Here is a 17,835-nt window from a genome sequence, read left to right on the forward strand (position 1 = left end):
CACCGCGGGTTCCAATGGATTCGCCCCGGCCGTCGATCCCAGCGTCCCAGGGTATATTGAAAACCCGGACTCACCGCGGGTTCCAATGGATTCGCCCCGGCCGTCGATCCCAGCGTCCCAGGGTATATTGAAAACCCGGACTCACCGCGGGTTCCAATGGATTCGCCCCGGCCGTCGATCCCAGCGTCCCAGGGTATATTGAAAACCCGGACTCACCGCGGGCTCCAGTGGATTCGCCCCGGCCGTCGATCCCAGCGTCCCAGGGTATATTGAAAACCCGGACTCACCGCGGGCTCCAATGGCCATGGATTCGCCCCGCCCGTCGATCCCAGCATCCCAGGGCATATTGAAAACCCGGACTCACCGCGGGCTCCAATGGCCATGGATTCGCCCCACCCGTCGATACCAGCATCCCAGGGCATATTGAAAACCCGGACTCACCGCGGGCTCCAATGGATTCGCCCCGGCCGTCGATCCCAACATCCCAGGGTATATTGAAAACCCGGACTCACCGCGGGTTCCAATGGATTCGCCCCGGCCGTCGATCCCAGCATCCCAGGGCATATTGAAAACCCGGACTCACCGCGGGCTCCAATGGCCATGGATTCGCCCGGGCCGTCGATCCCAGCATCCCAGGGTATATTGAAAACCCGGACTCACCGCGGGCTCCAATGGCCATGGATTCGCCCGGGCCGTCGATCCCAGCGTCCCAGGGTATATTGAAAACCCGGACTCACCGCGGGCTCCAATGGATTCGCCCCGGCCGTCGATCCCAGCGTCCCAGGGTATATTGAAAACCCGGACTCACCGCGGGTTCCAATGGATTCGCCCCGGCCGTCGATCCCAGCGTCCCAGGGTATATTGAAAACCCGGACTCACCGCGGGTTCCAATGGATTCGCCCCGGCCGTCGATCCCAGCGTCCCAGGGTATATTGAATACCCGGACTCACCGCGGGTTCCAATGGATTCGCCCCGGCCGTCGATCCCAGCGACCCAGGGTATATTGAAAACCCGGACTCACCGCGGGCTCCAATGGATTCGCCCCGGCCGTCGATCCCAGCGTCCCAGGGTATATTGAAAACCCGGACTCACCGCGGGCTCCAATGGCCATGGATTCGCCCCGCCCGTCGATCCCAGCATCCCAGGGCATATTGAAAACCCGGACTCACCGCGGGCTCCAATGGCCATGGATTCGCCCCGCCCGTCGATACCAGCATCCCAGGGCATATTGAAAACCCGGACTCACCACGGGCTCCAATGGATTCGCCCCGGCCGTCGATCCCAGCATCCCAGGGCATATTGAAAACCCGGACTCACCGCGGGTTCCAATGGCCATGGATTCGCCCGGGCCGTCGATCCCAGCATCCCAGGGCACATTGAAAACCCGGACTCACCGCGGGCTCCAACGGCCATGGACAGTTTCAAAGCGATTGCGCAACCACCGACTGCGACTCCAGCCTTGAACCCCAGGCCGGGTCTTCACATGCTGCGATAGTGTCTCCCGTCTCCCCTTCCCCCACCATCACTCTGCAAATCCCTCTCCCTCAGATCCCATCGTCAGCTCCTGGGCCCTCAGAGGCTCCATCTTCCTCTCACCCCAACCCTTCCCTCTCCACCGACACCACCAGCCTCCCTCCCCCCTCTGATCCCATCTCTCATCTGTGCCGGGTCTTTATCATTCCCTCCGACCTTCAACTCTCTGAGTCAGAGCGCTCTGTCCTCAGTAAGGGCCTCAGCTTTGTCCCCCTTCCCCCACACCTCAGTGAGTTCCGCGTACGCCATGACGCTGAACTCTTCTTCTGCTGGCTCCGTCTCCCAGCTTACTTCTTTGACAAGGACTCTCCTACCCCCACTGATGACCCCTTCTCCCGTCTTCAACCCTCCTCCTCTTCATGGACACCCCACTCTGGTCTTCTACCTGCTCTGGATCTCTTTATTGCTAATTGCCGACGGGACATCAACCGTCTCGACTTCACCACACCCTGTTCCAATTCCAACCTCACTCCTTCCGAACGCTCTGCTCTCCGCTCTGCTCTCCGCACCAATCCCAACCTCACTATAAAACCTGCTGATAAGGGGGGAGCTGTTGTTGTCTGGCATACTGACCTCTACCTGGCCGAGGCACAGGGACAACTCTCTGATACCTCCTCTTATTTACCCCTTGATCATGACCCCACTAAGGAGCACCAGGCCACTGTCTCCTATACCATCACCAACCTTATTAGCTCTGGGGATTTCCCATCCACTGCCACCAACCTCATAGTTCCCACACCCCGCACTTCCCGTTTCTACCTCCTACCCAAGATCCACAAACCTGCCTGTCCAGGTAGACCTATTGTCTCAGCTCGCTCCTGCCCCACTGAACTCATTTCTGCATACCTTGACACTGTCTTATCCCCCCTTGTTCAATCTCTTCCCACCTATGTTCGTGACACTTCTCATGCTTTGAATTTTTTCAATGATTTTAAGTTCCCTGGCCCCCACCACCTTATTTTCACCATGGATGTCCAGTCCCTGTATACCTCCATCCCCCACCAAGATGGTCTCGAAGCTCTTTGCTTCTTTTTGGATTCCAGACCAAACCAATTCCCCTCTACCACCACTCTCCTCCGTCTAGCGGAATTAGTTCTTACTCTCAATAATTTCTCCTTTGGCTCCTCCCACTTCCTCCAAACCAAGGGTGTAGCCATGGGCACCCGTATGGGTCCCAGTTATGCCTGCCTTTTTGTTGGCTTTGTGGAACAGTCCATGTTCCAAGTCTATACGGGTATACATCCCCCTCTTTTCCTTCGCTACATCGACAACTGCTTTGGCGCTGTTTCCTGCACGCATGCTGAGCTCGTTGACTTCATTAACTTTGCCTCCAACTTTCACCCTGCCCTCAAATTTACCTGTTCTATTTCTGACACCTCCTCTCCCCCTTCTTGATTTTTCTGTCTCCATCTTTGGAGACGGCTTACCTACTGATATCTACTATAAGCCTACAGACTCTCACAGCTACCTGGACTATTCCTCTTCCCACCCTGTCTCTTGCAAAAATGCTATCTCCTTCTGACAATTCCTCCGTCTCTACCGTGTCTGCTCTCAGGATGAGGTTTTTCATTCCAGGACGAAGGAAATGTCTTCCTTTTTTAAACAAAGGGGTTTCCCTTCTTCCACCATCAACTCTGCTCTCAATCGCATCTCTCCCATTTCCCGCACATCTGCCCTCATCCCATCCACCCGCCACCCCACACGGGATAGGGTTCCCCGTGTCCTCACTTACCACCCCACCAGCCTCCAGGTCCAACGTATAATTCTCCGTAACTTCCGCCACCTCCAACGGGATCCCACTACCAAGCACCTTTCCCTCCTCCCTCTTTCTGCTTTCCGCAGAGATCACTCCCTGCCCGACTCCCTTGTCCACTCGTCCCTTCCCACCGATCTCCCTCTTGGCATTTATCCTTGTAAGCCATAGGTGTCAAACTCAAGGCCCACGGGCCATATCCGGCCCAGCGTACAATTATATCCGGCCCACGAGATCATTCTAGATAGATCTATTATTTTAATTATTAATGGCCCGGTGATATGAAGCCTATGATTGTAAGTTAATACCAATCATAAAAATAATGCTTGCTCAGCAGTCTTCTTCATAAGAAACGGAATTTGTGAAGTGAAACACTTTGTAGTTGTAGCAGAGACTGAGACACATGAGAGCAGGCTGAGAAAATGGAGGCAATGAAAGCTGCGTTTGCACGTGCCCGACTGATCCGGCCCGCATGAAGCTGCATTTTGCCCAATCTGGCCCATGACCTAAAATGAGTTTGACACCCCTGCTGTAAGCGGAACAAGTGCTACACCTGCCCTTACACTTCCTCCCTTGCCACCATTCAGGGCCCCAGACAGTCCTTCCAGGTGAGGTGACACTTCACCTGTGAGTCGGCTGGTGTGGTGTACTGCGTCCAGTGCTCCCAGTGTGGCCTTTTATATATTGGTGAAACCCGACAGAGACTGGGAGACCATTTCGCTGAACAGCTACACTCGGTCCGCCAGAGAAAGCAGGATCTCCCAGTGGCCACACATTTTAATTCCACGTCCCATTCCCATTCTGATATTTCTATCCATGGCCTCCTCTACTGTCAAAATGAATCCAAACTCAGGTTGGAGGAACACCACCTTATATACCGTCTGGGTAGCCTCCAACCTGATGGCATGAACATTGATTTCTCTAACTTCCATTATGCCCCTCCTCCCCTTGCTACCCCATCCCTGACATATTTAGTTGTTTGCCTGTTCTTCATCTCCCTCTGGTGCTTCCCCCCAACTTTCTTTCTCCCGAGGCCTCCCATCCCATGATCCTTTCCCTTCTCCAGCTCTGTACCACTTTCACCAATCACCTTTCCAGCTCTTAGCTTCATCCCACCCCCTCCGGTCTTTTCCTATCATTTCACATTTCCTCCTCCCCCACTACTTTCAAATCTCTTACTATCTTTTCTTTCAGTTAGTCCTGACGAAGGGTCTCGGCCCGAAATGTCGACAGTGTTTCTCCTTATAGATGCTGCCTGGCCTGCTGTGTTCCACCAGCATTTTGTGTGTGTTGCTTCAAGAGTTTTTAAGTATTTCTTGTACTGTGGAAAAAGGTCAAAATATTCTTTATTACCTTTCCAACATCATACTGGGTGGTGGGGATCTCTGATGATGAATGCTGCCTTCAAACTTCAAAAGTTGAAAGTCAAAGTAAACTTTATTATCAAAGTACATATGAGTCACCACATAAACCCTGGAATTCATTTTCCTGTGGACATACTCAGCTAATCAATCAATGAAAGATCAATCAAAGGGCAGAATATGACAAACTGCAAATGCAAATATAAATAAAAGCAATAAATAAAGACAACATAAAATAACAAGATAAAGAGACTTAAAGTGAGATCATTGGTTTTGGGAACATCTCAAATGGTGGGCAAGTGAGTTCAAGGGACTGATGGTTGAGGGGTAGTAACTGATTTTAAACCTGGTGGTGTGAGACCTGAGGCTCTTGTACCTTCTACCTGAAGGCAGCTGTGAGAAAAGAGCATAGTCTGGATGGTGAGCTTCTCTGAATGATGGATGGTGCTTTCCTATGACAGCATTTCATGTAGATGTGCTCAATGGCTGGTAAAGCTTTACCTCTGATGTACTGGGCTGAATCCAGATCTCCCATTCAAGGGCATTGATGGTTCCAAACCAGGCCACAATATGCTCTCTACTGCACAGCTACAGAAGTTTGTCAAAGTTTTTGACGTCATGACGAATCTCTGCAGACTCCTAAGGAAAAAGAGGCATTGTTATGCTTTCTTCACAATTGCATTTATGTGCTGAGCCCAGAACGGGTCCTCAGAAATAATAACACAGAGGAGTTTAAAGTTGCTGACCCTCCAATGAGGACTGGCTCATGGTCCTCCAATTTCCTTCTCCTGAAGTCAATAATCAGCTCCTTGGTCTTGCTGACATTGAGTAAGTGGCTGTTGTTATGGCTAGATTTTCAATCTCCTTCCTATATGCTTATACATCACCACCTTTTATTCGAACTACGACAGTGATGACATCAGCAAACTTGAATATGGCTTTGGATCTGTGCTTAGCCACACAGTCATTGGTAGGCCCTGTGGTGTACCTGTGCTGATGGAGATCGTGGAGATGTTTTTGCCAATCTGAACAGGCTGGAGTCTGCAAGAGAGGAAATCGAAGATTCAATTGCGCAATGAAGTATTGAGGTCAAGGTCTTGGAGCTTATTGATCAGCCCAGATCCTGCTGCAAGATGTGCATTGGCAGTGTCGAAACCCAAGTGCAGAAGAAAGATAGACTCCGATGAAGAGAGGATAACCAGAGTTTATTCATCAGAATTCCAGCAGAAGATTGGTGTCTCAGCCAAGCAACACCATGAGACGTAACATTCTCAAAACTATGACCCCATGATGAGCGCTAATTGGGCATCTGTTTAAATAATACGGATAACACTGAATCCCCAAACCTATCAAAATAATCTTAACAGAAAGCATCAGGAGACCACATTACAAAGAGTGAGTCACTCAAGAAAAAAACAAAAGGAACACTGAATGATTAACGACTCTCATTAAGCAACAATTAACCAATTCCAGTGCTCTAACAACCTCAGAGCCCAATGCACTCCAGCTCCCACCACAGGCCCAAAGAGCTCGCTACACTTTAATAGTCTTCCTCACTGTCCACTACACACTCAATCTTGGTGTCATTCACAAATTTGCTGGTCCAGTTTACTACATTATCATCCAGATCATTGGAATAGATGACAAACAACAGACCCAGCACCGATCCCTATGACACACCATTAGTCACAGGCCTCCAGGCAATCATCTACCATCACTCTCTGGCTTTTTCCTTGAAGCTAATGTCTAATCTAATTTGCAACCTCATCTTGAATGCAAAGCTACTGAACCTTCTTGACCAACCTCCCATGTGGGACCTTGTCAAAGTACATGTAGATAACAAAACTCACTGGCTTCCCTGCAACAACTTTCCAAGTAACTTACTTGAAAAACTCTATAAGATTGGCTAGGCATGATGTACCATGCACAAAACCATGTTCACCATCTCAAATCAGTTCTTGTCTATCCAAGTACTCAGATATCTGGTTCCATAAAATACCTTCCACTAACTGTCCCACTACTGATGTCACCAGCCTATAATTTCCTGATTTATTCTTAGAGCCTTTCTTTAACAATGGAACAACATTAGCTACCCTCCAATACAACAACACCTAATTTGTGGCTAAGGATGTTTTAAATATCATTTCAGACTTTCTGTTTCCTTCAATAATAATATTTATCTCCCCATTCCTGAGCTCCGCATTAAGTTTGAACACACCTTCGAGCACAAACACCTGGGAACTCTCACTTCCCACTGTTACCAAGGTTAACCCTTTTTTCACTGACCCACAAGGACGGCCGCCCCTTTCCACTGAATCAAATACCTCAGACTTCTTCTGAGCTCCGTTACCAAGTTCAGCACCACGCGCATCCCCATCTTGGACACACTCAAACGGGACATTGGCCTCTTCCAGGCTTTCAATACCCATACCCTTTTCAAATTCTAAGTTCCCCCGATCCTCCCAGGTACTCTCTGGGCAACTCCCTTCTGGAGTAAACTCAACCTCCTCTGCCAACCCAGTAGACTTCTTCGAGGTAAGGGCACCCTTTTCATCTAGGGCTGCCCTCATTTCATTATCGGGAACACCTTTAGAATTTTCAACTTCTTCAAACAGTTCTGCCAAACCAGACAGATCATCCCTGTCCAACTCTGGACCTCTTAACCGCTCTATCGGTTCCTCATCTTTATTTTCTGCCTCTAGGACCTTTCTCCTCGCTAAAGGCAGATCTACCTCTGCTCCCTTACCCTCTTTCACTTTACTTCTCTTCGTTTTACCACCCTCTAAACCCTCGTGGTACAGGGTCGATAGAAACGTCTCGGCCAAATCAAAACTGGCCAGATTTAAACTGGTCTCGTTCTCAGCTGCCTTTCTCAACATGCTGTGAGTGACCGTGCATGTGAGATAGATCTGGGACTCTAGGGACGGAGCCTCAACACTCACCGGCCAGCCGGTCCTCGTCATAGCTGCCCAAACCTTACCACCGGCTAAATCGTTACCGAGAGAGACTTCTGCGTCAGATCAACGACAGCTCAGCCCCCGTGTCTCTCCAGATTTGTATGGGAATTGGTGGGTCCCCCTTCCTCAAAGACATGGTTCCGTGTGACAGACAAGTCTCAGACGTTTCTCGTACTCTGTCTACCCGGGGCTCTCTTGTAGATTTACTGATTACCACGGCACATTCAAGAGGGACTGCTGCTTTCCCTTTTCACATCTCCCTCCTCGGAGCAAAGCACCGAGATGCAACATGCCCGCTCTTCCCACTATTAAAACAGGTCAAGCCCTGAAATCTCTGGCCGTCTGGCCTTTCCCCTTCAACCTTACCACTAGCTCCCAGCGGGACCTCTGCCTCAGTCGGCGGACTTTCTCGATCGTTCCCACGGTCTCTCGGGGAACTTTTATTCGAGGAAAACTTTGTCTTGTAGGTTAGGGCATATTCATCTGCGAACCTAGCAAATTCTGAGATGGACTTATTCGGTTTCTCATTCAAATACATCCAGATCTCCTCCAGAACACAACCTTTAAATTGCTCAATCAAAATTAACTCCCTGAGACGCCCATATCCTCATCCACTATTTCTGTGGTGCACCAACGGTCCAAGAGCACATCTTTCTCATGGGCAAACTCGGTATACATCTGATTCCACCCTTTCCATAAATTTCTGAACTTTTGTCTATATGCTTCAGGTACTAGCTTGTAACCCCGGAGAATGGCCGCCTTTACTTTGTCATAACTCTCCTCCTCCATGGACAACGCCGTATATGCCCGCTGTGCCTTCCCTTTCAACACACTTTGTAACAACGCCACCCACTGATCTCTGGGCCACTCCTGAGTCACTGCCACCTTTTCAAAAAGCAAGAAATAACTATCAACATCCGTCTCCTCGAACGGGGGTACTAACCTCAACGCCGGACTGACATCAAACCGCTCCTCTTGGTCTGACCCCTGACTGCGTTGCTCTTGCTTTAACTTCTCCATCTCCAAGTCATGTTTCCTCTGTCTCTCTGCCTCCCTCTCCTTCTCAGCCCTTTCCTTCTCCTTCTCAGCTGCTTCCAGCTTTTTTAACTGAAGTTCATGCTGTCTTTGCTACTCAGCTCTTTCCTGCTCCCGTTTCACCTCTAACTCCTTTAGCTGGCGCGCATGCTCCCTTTGTTTGTCGGCCCTTTCTCTCTCTCTCTCTCTTTCTCGGCTCTTTCTCTCTCTCTCTCTTTCTCGGCTGCTTCCAGCTGCTTTACCTTAATTTCATGTTCCGACCTTAATTTCTTCAACTCTAACTGAGCCGTCCCACTAGCTGGTACCTTTTCAGGGATATTTTCCAATACCACAGCTGCAAACACATTCTTCTTGATGTAATACTGAGTTATGGCCCTCCACACCTCCTGCTTTTTCATTGACGACCTCGCCTCTGCGAGGTTTAACCCCTTCGCCAAATTTACCAAGTCTGATTTGGTGGCTGCCTCTAGCGCCTCCAGAGTCGGGTTTTCTATAAATTCATCCACGTTTATCTTTGCTGGTTTCCCGTCTGGCTACCAGCGTACCAGATCCAAGTTTGGACTTACAAGCCTGATTCACTGGCTCCCCAATTTGGTTTCAAATCTCGAGACGAGAACCCCAACTGTTACAAAATTCCCGTAACTGAATCACTTACCAGCAAAGATAGAGGGGTCCATTGAAGTCTGATGGTACTATTTTTAAAAGTCTTTATTTATAAAGGGGCACAAAGATAAGATTAATACAGACATTCGGATAATATACGTCGTCAATACGCAATCTAAAAACGCAGGTATAATAATAATCAATAGCTCTATCGTTTGTCTAGGGCAGGGGTCAGCAACCTTTACCACTGAAAGAGCCACTTGGACCCGTTTCCCACAGAAAAGTAAACACTGGGAGCCGCAAAACCCGTTTGACATTTAAAATGAAATAACACTGCATACAACGTTTTGTTTTGCCTTTATGCTATGTATAAACAAACTAGAATGTGTTGCATTTATGAAATTGATGAACTCCTGCAGAGAAAATGAAATTACATTTCTGCATGCAACAAAAACATTTTGAACTCCGAAAAAAAGACGTAGGGTTGAAGGTTACTTTTAAGTAAAATACTCAACGTCTATTTGAGTCCTTCTTGTATTTATGAAAAACGCCAAACTTAAATTTGCCGCCAGCAGCAAACCAAAAATAACGTCAGCCAGCTGTCAACCTGAAAAATAAAAGGACTATTTCACTGAACAATGAAAACATATGAATATACATAAAATAATAGGCAATTAAAATATTTATCATACTTGTTCAGGTTGACTCACACCTGACAATGCAGTCGTATTTAGTAGGGATGGATCGATGCTTAGGGGAGTGACCGGGAAGGATAATGTGTTTTTTTCCTCTCTGAACTCACAGAAGCGTTTCCCAAACGATGTTTGCATTGCGATGATTGCAAAATGTAAATACTCCGAATTTATCATGTCGTGACCTTGTTTGAACTCTCTCAAATTGGGGAAGTGAGACAATGTGCCTTTCTGTAAATCTCTGGCAAGCAACGTCAACTTGCGCTCAAATGCCAAAACATCCTCCAACATGTGCAGGGCTGTACATCCTTACCCCGTTGAAGAGCTGTGTTCAGCGTGTTCAGGTGCGCTGTCATGTCTACCATGAAGTGTAGCTTTTCCAGCCACTCTGGCTGTTCCAGCTCAGGAAAGTTGAGCCCTTTGCTGCCCAGGAAAGTTTTCACTTCTTCCAGACACGCGACAAAGCACTTCAGCACCTCCCCCCTGGACAACCATCAGACTTTGTTGTGCAGCAGGAGATCAGAATATGCAATTTCCAGCTCGTCCAGTAACAAACGGAATTGACGGTGATTTAAACTTTTTGCCATTATTTTATTGACAATCTGAATGATAACATCCATTACTTCTGTGCATTCCGGAGGAAATGTTTGAGCGCACAGTGCCTCTTGGTGCAAGATGCAGTGAAAAGTCAGCAGCTTTCTGTCCAGCGACTTCTGCAGTAAAGCCACAATTCCCTTGTGCGTTCCCGTCATATTCGGTGCCCCCATCAGTAGCTACTGACACCAGATGGGTGGTCTTTATTCCTTTGGCTCTTAAACAATTCAAGACAGCCTCACAGATGTCCTCCCCCCGTGTTTGGTCTTTTAGAGGTATCAACTCAATCAGTTCTTCCTGTGGCCCGGCAGAGTTTACATACCGGCAGAACAACGCTATTTGTTCAATATCACCTTTGTCTTTAGACTCGTCACAGGCAATCGAGTAGGCCACAGCTGAATTGATGTCTTTAATTTGCTGTCTTGTGATGTCTTCTGCCATTTTTATGGTTTTGTCTTTGACAGTCTTTGCAGAGAGGGGCATATCCCTGATTTTCTGCACAATTTCACTCTTGTTTTTAAAGTCCGTGAATAGATGTTCTGAAATCTTAATGAAAGATTCTTTTATATATTCACCATCTGTAAACTGCTTCCCGTGCCTGACTATTTCCTGAGCGGCAATATAACTGGCGTATGTCGTTGATTTTCCAGACTTCATCCATTTCTGGAAATGATTTTTGCTCAGATCAACCTTCCGCATCAGTTCCGAAACGGCTTTTTTTCTCTCATCTCCATCCGGATATTTTTGAGCAAAGGCTGCGTGTTTATTCTGGAAATGCCTTGCGACATTTGACTTTTTGTTGTTTGCTAGTTTCTCATTGCATATTAAGCATACCGGTAAACCAGTCTCGTCAACAGTGAAAGCAAATGAATCTGTCCACGTATCATTAAACGTTCTGTTTTCTTCAGTCACTTTTCTTTTTTTAGAATTCTCCATAGTTGGCTTACCTTGGATCGAAAAATTAAAGAAATCGCGCACTGGCGGGTGTCAGGCATTGGCAGTGGTGACGTATATTAATAGCGATAAAAACACGTTGTAGCGGTGTGCTCACGCAGTCAGTAAACTGCAGTCGAATAACTTTATTCGAATTAAACAGCCTTGCTTTTAAGCCTCCCTCAACCCAGCCCCCATGGACGCAGATGCTGCAAAAGACGCGTACTCACAAACCCCCGTAGGCTATCTCCCTTAGCCGGAATGCTGGCTAATTGTGAGGAAATGTGTCGCCACACTTAGATTGTACAAGATCACCATAATCTTCAAATTTAGAATTACATTTCAAAAGCTAACAAACTAACATAAAATACATTTTAATTAAATACTGACCAATTATTTCCCAAAGCCACAGGGAGCCGCAGCACAGAGGTGAAAGAGCCACAAATGGCTCGGGAGCCGCAGGTTGCCGACCCCCGGTCTAGGGGATATTGTATTGTCTGATGGAAAGATAAAAGTCACTGTCCTTTCAAGCTGCAGCTCTCTGGGTTTAAGAGAGACGGTTTGAAACTTGCCCAGGTCTTTATGAGGCCAATCCGTTGAGTCGGTGGAGTTGGTTCCCCATTGTTAGTTCCAAGTTGTTTTCCGTGGTACCAGCCACCAGCCCCCAGGCAAGGGAACCGAACGCACGTGGCTTCCTTCAAATGGCTTCCCGCTATTACGGGATCGCTAGCGTTTCTTCTGGTGCGTCTGAAGGGCTGTCCCTATAGCCCCCCTTTTATCTTAACTCGCCGAGTAGTAGATGTTAATCAGGTTGGGATGACGCAATCCCTCTCTCAACCAGCTCACTTTGCCCAAGGGCTTGCACATAGAATAGTCCCCAATCCACAAACGTGGTCTCCAGGAGACAATGGCCACGTCTCTCTCTCTCATTTCCTGGGTCCTCTGACCCAACCCAATAATGCTCTTGCAATTCTCACAAAGGAGGGGGCTCCCCCGCACCCTTCGGCCCCTCAGAGCTGTGGTACATTCATAACCCCCTCCAGTTCAGGTGCAAACCATCCCTTCTGTATATGTCTCACCTTTCCTGGAAAAGAGCCCAATTATCCAAAAATCTGAAGCCCTCCCTCCTACACCAATTCCTTGTCCATGTGTTAAACTGAATGGTTTTTCTGTTTCTGGCCTGAAGTGGAGTTGTTGGTAGGAATGGAAGGCTAGACCAGGGAGTCACAGGGAACGTTCCCTGTGAAATGCAGAAGTGGGAGGAGATGGGAAGGTATGTTTCATGCTTGTGAGGAAGTTGTGGCAAGGCAAGGGTTAGTTAATGTCCAAGCAAGGATAAATTGTAGATATATAAGTACATAAGATGATGAGAGACAGTGATTGTGTGGATATTCAGAGGCTTTTTTCCCAGGGCTGAAATGGCTAACATGAGGGGGCATCGTTTTAAGATGCTTGGAATTAGGTACAGAGGGGATGTCAGAGGCAAGTTTTTCACGCACAGATTGGTGAGTGCGTGGAATGCACTGCCAGCGAAGGTGGTGGAGGTGGATACAAAAGGCTCTTTAAGAGATTCCTAGATAGATACATGGAGCTTAGAAAACTAGAGGGCTGTGTGGTAGGGTAATACTAGGCAGTTTCTGGAGTAGGTTCCATGGACGGCACTAGGAAGGATACAAGGTACACACACACCAACCAAGGGACAATAATTTTACTAAGTTCAAGGTATCAACCCCCGGGTCCCCTCTGTCTCCTATGGTCCACTCTGTTGTCCTATCAGATTCCTTCTTCTCCGGACCTTGACCTTTCCCACCCACCTGGCTTCACCCATCACCTTTTGGCTAGCCTTCAACCCCTCCCCCACCCATTTATTCTGGTGTGTTCCCCCTTCCTTCTCAGTCCCGATGAAGAGGTCTCAGCCCTAAATCTCATTTCCATAGTTACTGCCGGAACTGCCGAGTCCCTCCAGCATTTTGCGTGAGCTGCTTATCATCGCCTGTTAGCTTGTAGTCTCTATTAATTTTTAACATCTGTAATGCGAATGGAGATTGATCGTGCAGGTGAGGAATTTGAACACACAGAGCCTGCCAAGTGGTCAGAATCCATAATGGCATTTCTCTGTTCAGACTTCCAGACAGCGCGGTGATAGTTACCAGGTTGTCCTTTGTGCCCAGGTTAATAAGAAACGAGTGTGAGTTTTCAGAGTCCAGTTCATCAGCGACGACAGTACTAGAGATCCCACCGGAATGGCTAAACCTTGAATTTTCTATATGGGTAAACGGCAATCAGCCCAATTCGCCGATCAGTCCTAAATCCTAGGCGGCTCATATTTGAGCAAGGACTGCGTCTTCAGACGAAACGTCAATTTTCCCCTGTCTGGAGTAGTCAAGGTACGGCAATACTTTAGCAGTCGACATAGGAAAGCTGCAACAGTTTAAAAAAAGGGTGCTCCAGTCCAGGTTGGCACCCGCGGACGCACAAATATTGTTCACAACGGGTTGGGGTACCCGCGGACGGAAGGAGATTGTTCACACCGAGTTGGGGTACCTGCGGACGGACGGAGATTGTTCACAACGGGTTGGGGAACCCGCGGACGGAAGGAGATTGTTCACACCGGGTTGGGGAACCCGCGGACTCACAGAGATTGTTCACACCGGGTTGGGGAACCCGCGGACGGAAGGAGATTGTTCACACCGGGTTGGGGAACCCGCGGACGGAAGGAGATTGTTCACACCGGGTTGGGGAACCCGTGGACTCACAGAGATTGTTCGCACCGGGTCGGGGAACCCGCGGACGGAAGGAGATTGTTCACACCGGGTTGGGGAACCCGCGGACGCACAGAGATTGTTCACACCGGGTTGGGGAACCCGCGGACTCACAGAGATTGTTCACAACGGGTTGGGGTACCCGCGGACTCACAGAGATTGTTCACACCGGGTTGGGGAACCCGCGGACGGAAGGAGATTGTTCACACCGAGTTGGGGTACCCGCGGACGGAAGGTGATTGTTCACACCGAGTTGGGGAACCCGCGGACGGAAGGAGATTGTTCACACCGGGTTGGGGAACCCGCGGACGGAAGGAGATTGTTCACACCGGGTCGCGGAACCCGCGGACGGAAGGAGATTGTCCGCACCGGGTTGGGGAACCCGTTGACGGAAGGAGATTGTTCACACCGGGTTGGGGAACCCGCGGACGGAAGGAGATTGTTCACACCGGGTTGGGGAACCCGCGGACGGAAGGAGATTGTTCACACCGGGTTGGGGAACCAGCGGACATGCAGAGATTGTTCACACCGGGTTGGGGAACCCGCGGACAGAAGGAGATTGTCTGCACCGGGTTGGGGAACCCGCGGACGGAAGGAGATTGTTCACACCGGGTTGGGGAACCCGCGGACGGAAGGAGATTGTCCGCACCGGGTTGGGGAACCAGCGGACATGCAGAGATTGTTCACACCGGGTTGGGGAACCAGCGGACATGCAGAGATTGTTCACACCGGGTTGGGGAACCCGCGGACGGAAGGAGATTGTTCACACCGGGTTGGGGAACCCGCGGACTCACAGAGATTGTTCACACCGGGTTGGGGAACCCGCGGATGCACAGAGATTGTTCACACCGGGTTGGGGAACCCGCGGACGGAAGGAGATTGTCCGCACCGGGTTGGGGAACCCGTTGACGGAAGGAGATTGTTCACACCGGGTTGGGGAAACCGCGGACGGAAGGAGATTGTTCACACCGGGTTGGGGAACCAGCGGACGGAAGGAGATTGTTCACACCGGGTTGGGGAACCAGCGGACATGCAGAGATTGTTCACACCGGGTTGGGGAACCCGCGGACAGAAGGAGATTGTCTGCACCGGGTTGGGGAACCCGCGGACGGAAGGAGATTGTTCACACCGGGTTGGGGAACCCGCGGACGGAAGGAGATTGTCCGCACCGGGTTGGGGAACCCGTTGACGGAAGGAGATTGTGCACACCGGGTTGGGGAACCCGCGGACGGAAGGAGATTGTTCACACCGGGTTGGGGAACCCGCGGACGGAAGGAGATTGTTCACACCGGGTTGGGGAACCCGCGGACTCACAGAGATTGTTCACACCGGGTTGGGGAACCCGCGGATGCACAGAGATTGTTCACACCGGGTTGGGGAACCCGCGGACGGAAGGAGATTGTCCGCACCGGGTTGGGGAACCCGCGGACGGAAGGAGATTGTTCACACCGGGTTGGGGAACCCGCGGACGGAAGGAGATTGTTCACACCGGGTTGGGGAACCCGCGGACGGAAGGAGATTGTCCGCACCGGGTTGGGGAACCCGCGGACGGAAGGAGATTGTTCACACCGGGTTGGGGAACCCGCGGACGGAAGGAGATTGTCCGCAACGGGTTGGGGAACTCGTTGACGGAAGGAGATTGTTCACACCGGGTTGGGGAACCCGCGGACGGAAGGAGATTGTTCACACCGGGTTGGGGAACCCGCTGACGGAAGGAGATTGTTCACACCGGGTTGGGGAACCCGCGGACTCACAGAGATTGTTCACACCGGGTTGGGGAACCCGCGGATGCACAGAGATTGTTCACACCGGGTTGGGGAACCCGCGGACGGAAGGAGATTGTTCACACCGGGTTGGGGAACCCGCGGACGGAAGTAGATTGTTCACACCGGGTTGGGGAACCCGCGGACGGAAGGAGATTGTTCACACCGGGTTGGCACCCGCGGACGGAAGGAGATTGTTCACACCGGGTTGGCACCCACGGACGGAAGGAAATTGTTCACACCGGGTTGGCACCCGCGGACGGAAGGAGATTGTTCACACCGGGTTGGGGAACCCGCGGACTCACAGAGATTGTTCACACCGGGTTGGGGAACCCGAGGATGCACAGAGATTGTTCACACTGGGTTGGGGAACCCGCGGAAGGAAGGAGATTGTTCACACCGGGTTGGGGAACCAGCGGACATGCAGAGATTGTTCACACCGGGTTGGGGAACCCGCGGACGGAAGGAGATTGTCCGCACCGGGTTGGGGAACCCGCGGACGGAAGGAGATTGTTCGCACCGGGTTGGGGAACCCGCGGACGGAAGGAGATTGCCCGCACCGGGTTGGGGAACCCGCGGACGGAAGGAGATTGTTCACACCGGGTTGGGGAACCCGCGGACGGAAGGAGATTGTTCAAACCGGGTTGGGGAACCCGCGGACGGAAGTAGATTGTTCACACCGGGTTGGGGAACCCGAGGGCACACAGAGATTGTTCACACCGGGTTGGCACCCGCGGACGGAAGGAAATTGTTCACACCGGGTTGGCACCCGCGGACGGAAGGAGATTGTTCACACCGGGTTGGGGAACCCGCGGACTCACAGAGATTGTTCACACCGGGTTGGGGAACCCGCGGATGCACAGAGATTGTTCACACCGGGTTGGGGAACCCGCGGACGGAAGGAGATTGTTCACACCGGGTTGGGGAACCCGCGGACGGAAGTAGATTGTTCACACCGGGTTGGGGAACCCGAGGGCACACAGAGATTGTTCACACCGGGTTGGGGAACCCGCGGACGGAAGGAGATTGTTCACACCGGGTTGGCACCCGCGGACGGAAGGAGATTGTTCACACCGGGTTGGCACCCGCGGACGGAAGGAAATTGTTCACACCGGGTTGGCACCCGCGGACGGAAGGAGATTGTTCACACCGGGTTGGGGAACCCGCGGACTCACAGAGATTGTTCACACCGGGTTGGGGAACCCGAGGATGCACAGAGATTGTTCACACTGGGTTGGGGAACCCGCGGAAGGAAGGAGATTGTTCACACCGGGTTGGGGAACCAGCGGACATGCAGAGATTGTTCACACCGGGTTGGGGAACCCGCGGACGGAAGGAGATTGTCCGCACCGGGTTGGGGAACCCGCGGACGGAAGGAGATTGTTCGCACCGGGTTGGGGAACCCGCGGACGGAAGGAGATTGCCGGCACCGGGTTGGGGAACCCGCGGATGGAAGGAGATTGTTCACACCGGGTTGGGGAACCCGCGGACGGAAGGAGATTGTCCGCACCGCGTTGGGGAACCCGCGGACGGAAGGAGATTGTTCACACCGGGTTGGGGAACCCGCGGATGCACAGAGATTGTTCACACCGGGTTGGGGAACCCGCGGATGCACAGAGATTGTTCACACCGGGTTGGGGAACCCGCGGACGGAAGGAGATTGTCCGCACCGGGTTGGGGAACCCGCGGACGGAAGGAGATTGTTCACACCGGGTTGGGGAACCCGCGGACGGAAGGAGATTGTTCACACCGGGTTGGGGAACCCGCGGACGGAAGGAGATTGTCCGCACCAGGTTGGGGAACCCGCGGACGGAAGGAGATTGTTCACACCGGGTTGGGGAACCCGCGG

General features: G+C 51.0%; 1 long non-coding RNA gene across 1 annotated transcript; it reads right to left on the minus strand.

The window, feature by feature from the left end:
- Positions 1 to 3,945: 3,945 nt before the first annotated feature.
- On the minus strand, positions 3,946 to 13,390 carry LOC132395863 (uncharacterized). Its single transcript, XR_009512768.1, has 3 exons — positions 11,852 to 13,390; positions 5,394 to 5,688; positions 3,946 to 5,286 (listed from the first exon to the last, which is right to left on the minus strand). It is a non-coding gene; the product is annotated as an uncharacterized LOC132395863 (long non-coding RNA).
- Positions 13,391 to 17,835: the final 4,445 nt, after the last annotated feature.

This window comes from Hypanus sabinus, chromosome 6 (assembly GCF_030144855.1).
Source record: "Hypanus sabinus isolate sHypSab1 chromosome 6, sHypSab1.hap1, whole genome shotgun sequence".
NCBI lineage: Eukaryota > Metazoa > Chordata > Chondrichthyes > Myliobatiformes > Dasyatidae > Hypanus > Hypanus sabinus.